General features: G+C 40.0%; 1 pseudogene; it reads left to right on the top strand.

Moving 5' to 3' along the window:
- The first annotated feature begins 989 nt into the window (after positions 1 to 989).
- On the top strand, positions 990 to 11,486 carry LOC118620346 (annotated as a pseudogene).
- Positions 11,487 to 14,075: the final 2,589 nt, after the last annotated feature.

The raw sequence follows: 14,075 nt of genomic DNA, 5'->3' as shown, positions 1-14,075 counted from the left end.
TCTTTTATAAGAATACGAATCCCATTCATAACATACAAATCCCATTCATAACATAAGCACCTCCCAAAGTCCCCACCTCCTGAGACTGTCACATTGGGCATCAGGATTTCAAGATACGAATGGGGGGGGGGGGGCAAACATTCAGACCATAACATAACACCATGTTTACATCAAAATTTGCCCCCAACTTCTCTCACTTTGGTTTGGTCTGACTTTCTGCTCACTGCAAACATAAATGATCAGGAGTGTGATATCATATAGATCTTCTTTACCATTAGTCTTTTAAAATTAAGTGTATTATTTGTTCAGAAAATTATATCACATTTGTGCAGAATTAATTTGTTCTCATTAGACTGCAATTTTAGGAGGCATCCAATAAAAATAATTCCTACGAGACAAAACATTAGCATAGAGGCAATATTTATATCATGGACTTCTATAATATGGAAAATTAAATATCACCTTCTATTCTAATGACTTAGTGTCCTAGAGAAACATTAGTGTTGGTTATGCAAATCTACTTGAGGTATGCTATCAGCCCCTATTGTCTAATAGCACTGTATTTGTCCATCCACTCAAGAACTATTTTTTGAGTGCCTTTCACTTGCTGGTATTACAGTGAGCACTCTATGGGATATAGTTCCTATAATTTGTTAGAAAAGTTTTACTTATGACAATTAAATTATAATTTATAATTGTGATTGTGTCAATAAAGAAATTATAATTGTATTTCATTCTTTTTGTGTGTGTGTGGTACGTGCCCCTAGCGGGAACGAACCCCGGACTCTCCGGTCTGCAGGCGGACACTCAACCGCTGAACCAAACCAGCCAGAGCATATTTCACTCATTTTTTATATATAAAACACCTCAATGTGCTGGGAATTATGGTAAGAGTTAAGGGCCTTAGGACCAATTATTAAGTAAATCATCCTTATTTGAATAAAATGAGGATGAAAGTTCCAGGCTGGATGAAAAACAACTGATTGGAAATGTGGGATGGCCCTAAGCATCGTTTTATCCCCCTTCTGCTGAACCTTCCTGCATTACAAGCAGCTGAGAAGCTAAAGGCCTTGTCCCCAGAATCCCTTGCAGCTGGAGCTCTGAATGCCAATCAGACGCACTCACGCGAGACTTGGAAGGTTGACGCGAAGCGGAAGGCATCTTCCTGCTGCGTCAGCCGTTTCCCGCTGGCTAATGTCAAGGGGATGTTGGCGTTTCTGTAGCGGTTTCTCCACGACCCGCCACTGGCTTCACGGGAGCTGAGAGCAGGTGTGGTATCAGCGGCACGCGACAGCGTCCTGACCCTGAGATCAAAGTTTCAGTCAACAAATCCCGTGGATTCGTGCCTTCCGGATTTGGTGGAGCCGGCAGCCTTCATACTTGGCCTGTTTGGAGGTGAGGTTCTGTCTCCAGACCTTCCAGCAATTTTGTAAGTGTCTAAATTCCTTTCTTCAGACGTTGGAAGGGACTGTGCGAGCTTTGTGCTGGGATTGATAGGGTGAAATCCCAGGAAAGGAGACTGCATTTTGTTCTTTGTATCGTCAGTGTCTGGCAGGGTGCTTGGGCATGTTAACCCTTAGTAAGGGTGATGCTAGCTTAGGAGAGGAGTGCTCTGGAAGCTTTTGTCTGGTTTTGGTGGCAGGCAAGGACAGAGAGGAGGCAGAGAGCCATCGGCGTTATGGAGGCAGAAAGTTAAGAGTCTGAAGGCTCCTGGGAAGGATTTGAAGCAAGACCCAACAGTCAGGGTTCAGTGAGAGAAGCAGAACCAACAGGAGACGTATATTCAGAGACGTATTGCAAGGAATTGGTTTAAGGATTGGGGCTGGCTAGGTAAGTCTGAAATCGGTAGGGCAGGTGGTCTGGCTGGAACGCTGCTGTCCACAGGTGCGGTTTCTTCAGAGAAGTCTCGGTCCTACCCTTCAGGCATTTCAGCAGGTGGAATCGTGTCCTCTTCCCAATTTTCTGGGATCATCTCCCTTAAAATCAACTGATTATGGACTTTAATCACATCTATAAAACACCTGCATAGCAACACCTAGATTAGTGTTTGATTGAATAACTGAAGGCTGTAGCACAGCCAGGTTGATACATCAAAAAGACCATCACAGTGACCAACTGAAGAGAGGAAACAATGGAAATGGGTGAGTAAGGAGTCAGGTGGGGCTGGTGGGACTATGCACATTTAAATACTGAATGAAAGCTCATTCAAGTAGCAGTCTGCTCATTTCCATGAGACTGGTAGAGCTAATTTACAGCTGAGTTGACTAATAAGCAGAATAACCACTCCTTTAAAATTAAGGTAACCCTCTTAATTTATTATCCAGACAATATTGAGAATAAAAGGGAGTTCTGTTAATTATGTCAGGACCACAGAACCAGGCCAACCAGAACTTGTGTTCCCCTCACTCAGCCAGAGATGCTTTGGGTCCTTCTTTTAACTTTTCTCTGACAGTTTCTTCAGTACATGTATTGGATGCACAGAGTAACTCCTGCCCACTTTTAATGACACAGTGAGGGGAAAATGCCATTGAAACAGAGCTTTGTTAGTTAAAGTTTAAGTGGAGCAATTTTATTAGTACTGGAAGGTACTTTTAAAAAACAAGAATAAATTTTTCTTGAATGATCCAGTTTTCAAGTGAAAGGATTAATTCTTAATAAACATTAAATGGATAAAAATTATGAACAATTAATAGCCACTCGCTCCATCCATACCAAGAGAGATGGTGATGTTACAGAAGTAAGAGGCAAAAGTACATAACAATTAGGAGTTTGACTTTGGAGCAGAACTACTTTGGTTCAATCCCAACTACTTTGTTATTAATTATGTGAACTTAGACAAGTTTCTTGGTCTCTCTAATCCTCAGTTTCCTTACCTGAGAGATTAGGATAAAAATAAAGCCCAGCCCTGGCCGGTTTGGCTCAGCAGTTAGAGCTTCGACCTGTGGTCCAGAGAGACCCGGGTTCGGTTCCTGCTAAGGGCATGTACCTCAGTTGCAGTTTGTCCCTGGCTCTGGTTGGGTTGTGCGGGTGGCAACCACTCGATGTGTCCCTTTCACATCAATGTTTCTCTCTCCCCCTCCCACCCTATCTGAACAAAAATTGGAAAAAATGTCCTCGGGTGAGGATAAAAATAATAAATAAATAAAACCCATATCACAGGAGCATTTGAGGATTAAATGAAACAGTACATGTTGAAATTGTACAGTACCTGGCACATCATAAATTTTCTATAACCAGGAGTTATTATATATTGCTATGCGATCTTTGAACCAAAATAGCAAATAAAGTTTTCTTAAGGCAACACAATAAAATGCTACCCTTATATTTACTTTTATGACTATTACTATTTGGTAGTTATTTTTTAAATAGCATGTTCATTCAAATTATATTATCCTGATGCCAACACGATACTATACCTGGAAATATCCTGCCATATGACTAACTTCTTCTGGAGTAATGTTAAGCATTATCCACATCTTCAAAACCTGTTTTGTTTTGTTTTGTTTTGTTTTGGTAAACATGGCTCCTCTCTTTGGAGTGTAATTATTGAATACAGCTATGTTTTTGTGATTTCTGCTGAGCAAAAAATTCACAAAGCCATAGGGCTATTCAACCTTACTAGAAATGATGGGGAATAAAAGAGCTTTCCCACTATGCTTTATGGTTTATGAGACTATCTCTAGATAATTCTTTAGTTCTAGAGTGACATGCAAATCAATTAATTTTAATGGTGGATAACAGATTATGGTATTTAATAGTTCCATCTAATTTCATGAGGCAAGTGAATCAGACAATGCAGTGTAAATCTAGTAAGAGTTGTAAGAGCTCATCTGACTGTCAAATGCAAAAATGAATGCGCTTATCAGGAACTGGATAAAAACTAAAGCATTTTTCACAAATGTATTTTGTTTATGTACAGAATTAACTTAGAAGCCTTATGGAGCATAAACCATGTACTGTATTCCCCTTTAATATGCTCTTAAAACGTATTCATTAAGCACTTACTATCTAAACTATGGTGTGTCTCTCTGTTAAAGAAAATGGCACAGCCCTGGCCAGTTTGGCTCAGCAGTTAGAGTGTTGGCCTGCGGACCAGAGAGCCCCAGGTTTGGTTCCCACTAAGGGCACGTATCTTGGTTGCAGTTTGTCCCTGACCCCGGTTGGGGTCGTGTGGGTGGCAACCAGTAGATGTGTCTCTCTCTCATCGCTGTTTCTCTCTCTCTTCCTCCCTCTCTCCCTCCTGCTTTATCTGAAGATAAATGCAAAAAAAGAAAAGAGAAAGAAAGAAAAGAAAATGGCACAGAATTATTCCCTTTCTTTTTATCTTTTTCTTTCTACATATAAATAGACTGATTTAGAAATGTTGGTGTTAAAAAGTTTTTCATGAAGGCTTGAGAACAATTGAAATGACCAAGGACCAGGCTGTCTGTTTCTGTTCATCATGTGGTATTAAAAATAGCCTATTTTCTCTAAAAAATAATTTTTACCATTCTAAATAAGCCAATTTTGACTCAGAAAGTAGCCACTTCTTCATAAGATTTAGCATAGCTGAGACATGGGCTAATCACCACCCCTCCCCCAAATAATTCAGTTGACAGCCTAGTTTCCACTTCCCAATACAAGATCCACAAAGGCAGTTTCACTGGAAAGTTTCTTTTGAAAATGCTGTTAAATGGTTTTTTTTGAAATAATTGCAGCTCTATAGTAAAGGAATCACAAGGTTACAGTTGCCTGGTTTCTATTGATTCTCCTAGTTAATAAAGAGTTAAACAGTGAAGTGTGGTCTTTTATTTTTATTTTATTTTATTTTTTTTAAAAGGCATTTTGAAGGTGCCAGAGAGGGAAGGCCTGGTCCTAAGTGGTCATGTGGCTACCGCCATTCATCTTGGTAGTGACTATCTGTCAAAAGTGGCAAGAGTCCCTGTTAACAGCCCTGACCTGAGCAGTAATGAAGGGAGAGTGCACAGCAAAGTGTCCATTATCAGCAGGTCGGGAGCAGTAAATTGGAGCAGTTTGCTTCAATCTTGCTGCAAGTTGAAATGTAAGATAGGTGGGGATCAGCAAGAGGCAATTTTATCCTATGATCATTTTTGTCAGATCGCATCAGTGGCAACTTAGTTCGATGCATGATTTCAATTAACCAACTCTGGCTGTAATGCTTCCACTGCCGGAAAAGCTCTTTTCCAAGCCTGGTTCCTCATTATTTCTTATTTAAACCTACCTGAGCACAGACAGGTGAGGGAAACTGCAGGGTTGGGAAAAAGGGAGTGACACGTGTGGATGGCGATGGCTGCCAACAAACCTCGTGTCTGCACACTCAGCGTCATGGTGTCCTCAGTGGCTCTGAATGCTGCCTTGGGTATCTGCAAATGTCCTAAGTCTTAAAGTAATTTTAATGACCTTAAACTTCACATCTTAAATATGTTGAGCTCACATGTTGTTTACTCTGATGAAGGAATTAGCCTTTTGGACCAGTTTTAGGGAGGGTCAGGTCACAAAATCCTGTACTTGTGCTAAGTGATGGGAAGCGCACACAAGCACAAGAATATGAGTGTGAAGCTGAAGACTGAAGCGTTAACTCTTAGATGCCTGAGAAATATTTACTTGGTTCAGTGACTCTACAAAACATATGCCTATGTACATATGCAAGGCCATCTCTGCACTCCAGGAGCTTGAAGTAAAAGTAGGGAGTGCCATAAAGAGGGAACCGGGCCTATAGACATTTAGAGAGAGATCCCTTTCGGTTGGGGAAATCAGGACAACCCTGAAAGAGAAACATTTAAACTGGATCTTAGTGATTATGTAGGATATTTCTAGGTAAAATTGGTGAGTGGCTTTTGTTAGTTTTCTATAGCTGTCTAACAAATTACTGTAAACTTAGCTGCTCACATGACCACTTTATTAGCTCACAGCTTCTGTGGGTCAGGCACTGAGTTAGCTGAGTTCTTTGCTGAGGATCTTACTAGGCTGAAATCCAGGTGTTATAACGCCAGGGGTGCAGTCACACCTGAAAGTTAGATTCCTCATTTAAATCCATGCAGGTTGTTGGCAGAATTCAGTTCCTTGCAGCTATGGGACTAAGTTCCCACCCTCTTACTGGCTGCCAGCTGGGGTCATTCTCAGCTCCTAGAGGCCACTTGCTGTTCCCTGCCATATGGCTTCCTCCACAATATGAGTTTGCTCCTTCAAGACCAGCAGGAGTAATCTTTCTGACTTTAAGAAGGGGCCACTCTCCCTTAAGCACATAGTGGAACAGGTCAGCTTCACCCTTTTGATTAACTCAGAGTCAACAAATTAGTGACCTAACCTAGGAGGGACATCCCTTCATATTCACAGGTTCTGTTTGCGTTCCAAGGAAGGAGACTGTATAAGATGTGTGTACATGTGCGTATGCGTGTGTGTATATATCAGAGAGTGAGAACCCTGGGGATCCCCAGGCATTGCAGCGTAGGAAAAACAGCTTTTGAGAAAAGCAGGTTGGGCAGAAAGCACTAGGGATGTTTGTGAACTGGTAATGTGACAGCGTTTTCTCAACCAAATGAAAAAATGAAGGTGGTTGAGGAATATTGGCCTAGAAAGGGATTTTAGATTAAGTTTATGTCTATGTTGAATCTTAAGTTTCAGAGTACAAACTCACCAAAGGTTTTTAAATGGTGACATAATTACCAACATGATTTTCAGGAAAATGTATCTGGTGTGCAGGCTGGATTGAGAGAAAAGGGACTGTTTAGTCTACGAGGGTGGGCTCTTTAAGGACAGGGCCTCACTACCGTTCACTGCTGTAGCTCCAAGTGGAACACAGTGGGCATTGTACATTTCTTGAGAGAATGAGTGAATGTGGGCAGAACATACAAGGAACAGTCACCATAGTCTGGATGAGCAATATCAAGAGAGGAACTGGGGAGGCAGCCGTGCAAATGGGAAAGAAGAGATGTACTGAAAGGTAATGCAGAACTGTCAGCATTGGGCTGTACAAACAGAAGTGGAGTAGGAAGAAAAGAGAAATCAAAACTGATGTCAAGGTTTATAATGTAGGTCTCTGAGGAACTAAAAAATAATGAAAAAGAATAATTCATTATTTAACCTTATGCAGAGAAAATCACCAATTGTTGGGCTACATTTTTCACTTCTGAGTCAGATTTTTGGTGTTGCATGGACAGACCCAAATTATATTTGTTAATGGTATGTGTTTCCCCCCTGGTCTGTAGTTATTTTATTTTTCAGTTTTATTGAGCTATAATTGACATACAGCACTGTGTATGTTTAAGACATACAGCATAATGATTTGACTTACATATATTGTGAAATGATGACCACAGTAAGTTTAGTTAACCTCTATCATCTCATATAGATACAAAAAAAGAGAGAAAAAGTTTTTTCCTTGCAATGAGAATTCTTAGTATTTACCCTCTTAACTTTTAAATATACTATATAGCAGTGTTAACTGTAATCATTATGTTGTATATTATATCCCTAGCACTTGTTTATCTTATAACTAGAAATTTGTACCTTTGGCCACTTTCATCCAATTTCCCCACCCAGACCCCTGCCTCTGGTAACCACATATCTGATTACTCTCCCTTTTTTTTTTTTTATCCTCACCTGAGGACATTTTTTCATTTTTTTGTTCAGATAGAGTGGGAGGGAGAGAGAGGAGGAGAGAGGGAGAAACATCGACGTGAAAGGGACACATCGAGTGGTTGCCACCCGCACGACCCAACCAGGGTCGGGTACAAACTGCAACCGAAGTACGTGCCCTTAGCGGGAACTGAACCCGGGTCTCTCTGGACTGCAGGCTGACGCTCTAACTGCTGAGCCAAACCGACCAGGGCTGATTACTCTCCCTTTAAAAAATATTTCTGGAAGGATATTCAGGGAACGGATAATTTGTTTCCTTTGTTTGTTTTCTCAAATATGTTTTCATTGATTTCAGAGAGAAGAAGGGAGAGGGAGAGATAGAGACATTAATGAGAGAAACATCCATCAGCTGCCTCCTGCACGCCCCCTACTGGAAATTGAGCTGGAAACCTGGACATGTGCCCTGACTGGAAATAGAACCAGTCACCTCCTGGTGTGTGGGACTATGCTCAACCACCTGAGCCACTCCAGCCTGGCCGAATCTGATCTGTTTTTCTACGAGTTTGGGTTGGTTTTAGATTCCACATATAAGTGAGATCATACAGTATTTGTCTGTCTGTCTGACTTATTTCACTTACAGAATGCCCTCCAATTTTATCCATGTTGTTGCAGTGGCAGGATTTTCTTTTTTATGGCTGAATCTTGAGCGCATTTATACACACACATCTCACATTTTTTATCCATTTATCCATCAGTGGACATTTAAGTTGTTTTCATATCTTGGCTATTGTAAATAAAACTGCAGTGAATGTGGGGGTGCAGATATCTCTTTGATGGAGTGTTTCTGTTTTCATTTCTTTGGATATATTCCCAGAAATAGAATTGCTGGATCACATGATAATTCTATTTTTAATTTTTTGAGGAACCTTCACACTGTTTTACATAGTGACTATACCAGTTCATAATCCCACCAACAGTGTACAAGGGTTCCCTTTTCTCTACATGCACGCCAACATTTGTTATCTTGCCTTTTTTTTTTTATCTTCACCCGAGGATATTTTTCCATTTTTTGTTCAGATAGAGCGGGATGGGGAGAGAGAGAAACATCGATGTGAAGGGACACATCGAGTGGCTGCCACCCGCACGACCAACCAGGGCCGGGGACAAACTGCAACAGAGGTACGTGCCCTTAGCAGGAACCGAACCCAGGTCTCTCTGTACCGCAGGCCGACGCTCCAACCTCTGAGCCAAACCGGCCAGGGCTATCTTGCCTTTTTGATGATGGCCATTCTAACAAGCACAGGATGATATCGTGATTGTGATTTTCATTTCCCTAATGATTAGTGATGTTGAGCACCTTTTTTTTTAAATCCTCACCGGAGGTTTCTGCATTTATCTTCAGATAGAGCAGGAGGGAGAGAGGGAGGGAGAGAGAGAAACATCGACATGGGAGAGACACATCGACTGGTTGCCACCCACATCACCCCAACCAGGCAAACTGCAACCGAGGTACATGCCCTTAGCAGGAACTGAACCCGGGACACTCAGGTCCGCGGGCCAACGCTCTAACCACTGAGCAAAACCGGCCAGGGCTTGAGCACCTTTTTATGTACCTGGTTATTATCTTCTTTTCACTTTGCTAATAATTTCTTTTGCTGTGCATAGGTTTTTAGTTTGACATAGTCCCACTTTTTAAAAATTTTGTTGCTTGTGCTTTAGGTGTCTAAAAAAATATCTAAAAAATATCTTAAAAAAATCATTGCCAAGGAGACTTTTTTCTTTGTTTTCTTCCAGGAGGATTTTGGTTTCCAGTCTTACATTCAAGCCCACCCCTTTTTTCTCAAAAGCTGTTCTTCCTACAGTGCAGTGCCTGGTGGTCCCCAGGGTTCTCACTCTCTGGTCAAGGATGGTGCTTATTCTTGTTTACTGGCTAAAAGTGGTACTTGTGTGTGTCGATAAGGGAGGCACAGTCCACTTGCCCTCTAGCTTTGAACTTACACAATTCTCAATTAATTTTTAATTATGGAGAATTGCCTTTGGAGGATAAGGAGAGCTACTTTAAATTTCTTTAGAAAGAGAGAGAATGGTACTGAAAGAAAACTGTCATGTCTCCAAGGCTTCTCTTCCCAAACCCCCTCAGAATGTGGGAAGAGTTAGAGGTATCATATTATTCTACCAACAGAGTCCATGGCATCACTCGTTTCTAGAGGCCTATAAGAACAGGACAGTTAACTCTCTTGAGGGAGTCAAGGATTTGTGTATCCAGAAGCTGACTGATGAGTAGACAGATGACCCCTGAGGTCCTTCATTATTAATGGCATTCTGACTTTGGCTCCTCAACCCCGTGTTTCTTAACTGTAACATTGTGACCACACTAAATTATTTCTGATAGTATGTTTAAGACATATCTAGTAAAATATAATTTTAAAATACATATTGGCAAGTGTAGGTACCATTGCATATTTTAATATATTTATGTGTACATAATATATAGTAATAAATATTCAAAAGCCATTTATTTGCTTTGTTTCAGCCTTCAACTTCACATGGGGACCACAGTTTACCACTGTTTGACATTGTAACTTTTATCTACATATTGTTATAAAGTATGTCACCATAGAATGCTGTACTGTAGTGTTTTTTTTTTAATCGTCACTCAAGGATATTATTCCATTGATTTTTAGAGAGACACGATTGATTGCCTCCCTCACACAACCACAGCTGGGGCCAGGGATTGTACCTGCAATCCAGGTATGTGCTCTTGACCAGGAACTGAACCCATAACCCTTGCATCTGCAGGCCAATGCTCTAACCGCTGAGCAAAACCGGCCAGGGCTGTAGTATAGATATTTTGTGTGTACTCTGTAAAATTCTATATTCTTTCTCATTAAGCATTTGAGCTAAGAGAGAAGTATCAGAAACAAAAAGAAAAAACACTTCACATAAAGTTTTCTAGTGGTATTCTTTTAAGAAATGTGTGTTCAGATGCAATTTTTAATATCAACTAACTTAACAACTCTTCACAGGGAGGCGGCAATTCAGCATACCACCTGTGCTCAAAGACTTCTCAGTATGGCATTTTAGTGAGTTCTTCAAGCCAATAAGCAAGTGGACGGCAGCTGACTCACTGTGACCTCGAAGAAAGTGTGGCTTTGGGACAGGAAGAACCTCGGTTGCCAGGGGAATGTCACCCAGTAACTACCACTCAGGTTGAGACAGAAGCTATCAGTTCACTGAACTTGTAGAGTTGGCTTTGCTCAGGATGCATGATTCTTCCTATGGAGGCACAGAGAAGAAAAGGCTGAGAGACACTCTCACCAGATTCCTATCCCAAGAGATGGATACAACGAGCGCATCCATTCCTGTCCCTTACCATCTCCTGGGCCTGCAGGACTAACCTCAAAGACCAGCTGGTCTGTAAATACTTGAGTCACATCGTGGGATTGCTTGATAGATTTTCGGGACTGCTAGACAGAAGAAGAAGGAGGCTCATGTTTTGTGCCTTGGGCTGGATCATAGTGGCAAAACAACAATCATTAACACACTCAAACCTTCAAATGCTCAAGCTCAAGATACAGTTCTACCAATAGGATTCAGCATAGAGAAATTCAAATAATCTAATTTGTCTTTTACAGTGTTTGACATGTTAGGTCAAGGAGACATAGAAGTCTCTGGGAACACTATTATGCAGATGGACAAACCATTATTTTTGTCATTGGTAGTAGTGATAGATTAAGAATGGTTGTGGCCAAAGAAGAACTTGATACTCCTTTGTGAATTATCCAGATATTAAGCACTACCAAATACCAATCTCATTCTTTGCAAACGAAATGGACCTTAGCGCTACAGTGACATCTATGAAAGTGTCTCAGTTGTTATGTTTAGAGAACATCAAAGATAAACCATGACGTGTTTGTGCTTGTGCTGCCATAAAAGGAGAAGGATTGCAAGAAGGTGCAGGTTGGCTCCACGGTCAGATCCAGGCTGTGAAGAAAACGGAATGAGTATTTGGAAACCTCAACAATGATCAGTTCAAAGAACATATCTTCAAGCAAACTGAATGTGTTAAATTATTTTAAAGATATTTGTGCATCTAAGAAAAGTTAATAATCTGCATTTATGGACTCTGAATAAACTTTATAAGAATGTAAGACTTTAGATATTCTAATCCATCCATTAATTATGTGAAGATAAATTCTGAGAAGGGCTCCCCAGAATTATCAACTTCTTGGTAAAGGTCTACATTTGATTGTAATGAGAATGTTTAAAGTCATAGTTAAAAGAGATCAACCATAGAACTTATATGCATGTATGCATGACCAATGGACATAGACAACAAAGCTGGGGATGGAGCTTGGGGAGGATGGGGAGGAGGGTGTCAATGGGAGAAAAAGGAGAAACATCTGTAACAAAAACAAATTAATAAACATTTTAAAAAATTAAAATATTACAAGAAAGGAATTGTGCTTATATGGAATCTAGACTTATTCTCAGATACTACATTATGAATGACATCCTATTACAATTACATTTTCTGTTTGATTCTTGTTGATAAAGACACAACTAGTTTTGTACACTTGTTTTTTTCCCCAATAAACTTATTCGACTATTAAAAAAATTAGTCATAGTTAATCCATCTCACTAGCTCATCATGAATTATGATATTTTTAATGTATTTTTTTAAATTGTCTTCCAAAAACTTAGTTTATAGTATGACTGCAGTGTGATTGTGCTTGTGAAAAAGAACTTTAAGTATTTACAAGGGACTATGGGTAATTCATGTGTGTTAGATTTTTACTCTATCTCACCATCAATAAAACATAAAATGTAATGTAAAAAAATCAGCTAACTTAAACCCTACCTCCATCATTTTGCGATGTTTTTTCAAACAGGTAGCAAGCCATTGACATTCAGAAGAGTACTTGTCTCCTCTGAAAACTTTGTTCCATTTTTTTTTACACACTGAAAATCCTCAGCAAAAATCAGGTTGGTGCATAGGCACAGACTGATTTGTGGAAAGTTATGCAGTAATTGGGCTGAGAGAGAAGTGGAACGTCTCTTTGTGGTGAATCCTTCTCACAGCAAGATAGGAAAAAAGGCCATGAAATTGTCCTCCTAACATGAAAGCTATCTATGCCAAAATATGATGTTATTGAAATGACAATGATTTGCATTTCTCAACAGCATGTACAAAATGAGAATAAAGGGGTCAAGAAGAAATGTGCTCAAGATTCATAGCTGAAGTTTCCTTGGCTCTCAACAGTTGCTCCCCTGATAGAAGGTTAAACAGTAGGTTCATGGTTAGGAGCTGGAGCAAGATCAGAGCTACCTGACAAGTAACTGGTATGTGAAGAAGTCGAATCTCTTTGTGTAGAGAACATTGGGAGGCAAAGACAAATGTAGAGACCTGGAGAGAGCTTTAGAGTCCAGTGGGTTTGATGAAGAAGTGAACGTGTTTGGATGCTAATGGAAAGAGTCCTTTCGTAAAGAAAAGATGGGAAACAATGTGGGAGAGAGAGAATGAAAGGAGGAGAGTGACCAGTAGTGTGAGGTTTCTGAGAAAGGGGAAGGAAGGAGAACCCGAGCACACCTGGTCCTTGAAAGAAAGAGGAAAAGAGGTTGGAAATGGTGGGTTTTACATGGGGATGGGAAGGTGAAGGCGTTCCTTTGGGTGACTTACAATTTTGGAAAGAGAAACTTAATACCCCAAGTTTTTTATATTAATCAAATACATGGGCTAGGGACCTACTTCCCCTTTTAATACACACACACACAATCAACATATTCATCATCATAAAAAGGAAGATAGAGGGGGAAGTGACTGTTTCACGAGGAACCAAAATAATGACAACAATAACTATGACTACATTGAGACCGAATTCCATTCTGTAATGTTCATGCTAAAGACTCAATTAAAATAAAGTTTTGGCCTAAAATTAGCTGCAAACAAGGCTTTAAAGGTCAACCAAAGAATTCAAGTTATTTAGTTCCTGTCCTGAGATAGGACTAGAATGGGATGAGCGGTACAGCTAATACGAGAAGTAAAACGTGAACTTCTGTTCCTTTGCATGCTTTGATATGATGTGTAAATCAGAACCAACTGAATTAAACAGGTGACACACAGCACTTGAATACAATGATTAATGATACCTACTCAGTAATTTATGGGAAAATCCTATTGAGCTTGGATATTATTATGACCATTTTTACCACACACTAGAGTTCAATATCTGTGTAAGATATCACCTTAAAATTTACATTATCTGTTTTTCTCTACATTGTAAACCTTAGTAGACAGATACTCTTGACCATTCCTGGTAAGAGGCACTATGTGTCATCTTGATTGTGCATATATGATTTTTCTAACCGTATCATGACATTTTATAGTATCACAATGGAAAGGGGAAAAGGATTAAAAATGTTTAAAGAAATTCACATACTCTTTATATCGACTCACTCTTATTTTTGGTTTGCCCAATTCAAAATCCAAAGACAGT

This window comes from Molossus molossus, unplaced genomic scaffold (assembly GCF_014108415.1).
Source record: "Molossus molossus isolate mMolMol1 unplaced genomic scaffold, mMolMol1.p scaffold_m16_p_7, whole genome shotgun sequence".
Classification (NCBI taxonomy): Eukaryota; Metazoa; Chordata; class Mammalia; order Chiroptera; family Molossidae; genus Molossus; species Molossus molossus.
The sequence above is the reverse complement of the archived record's forward strand: the minus strand, read 5'-3'. Positions and strand labels throughout refer to the sequence as shown.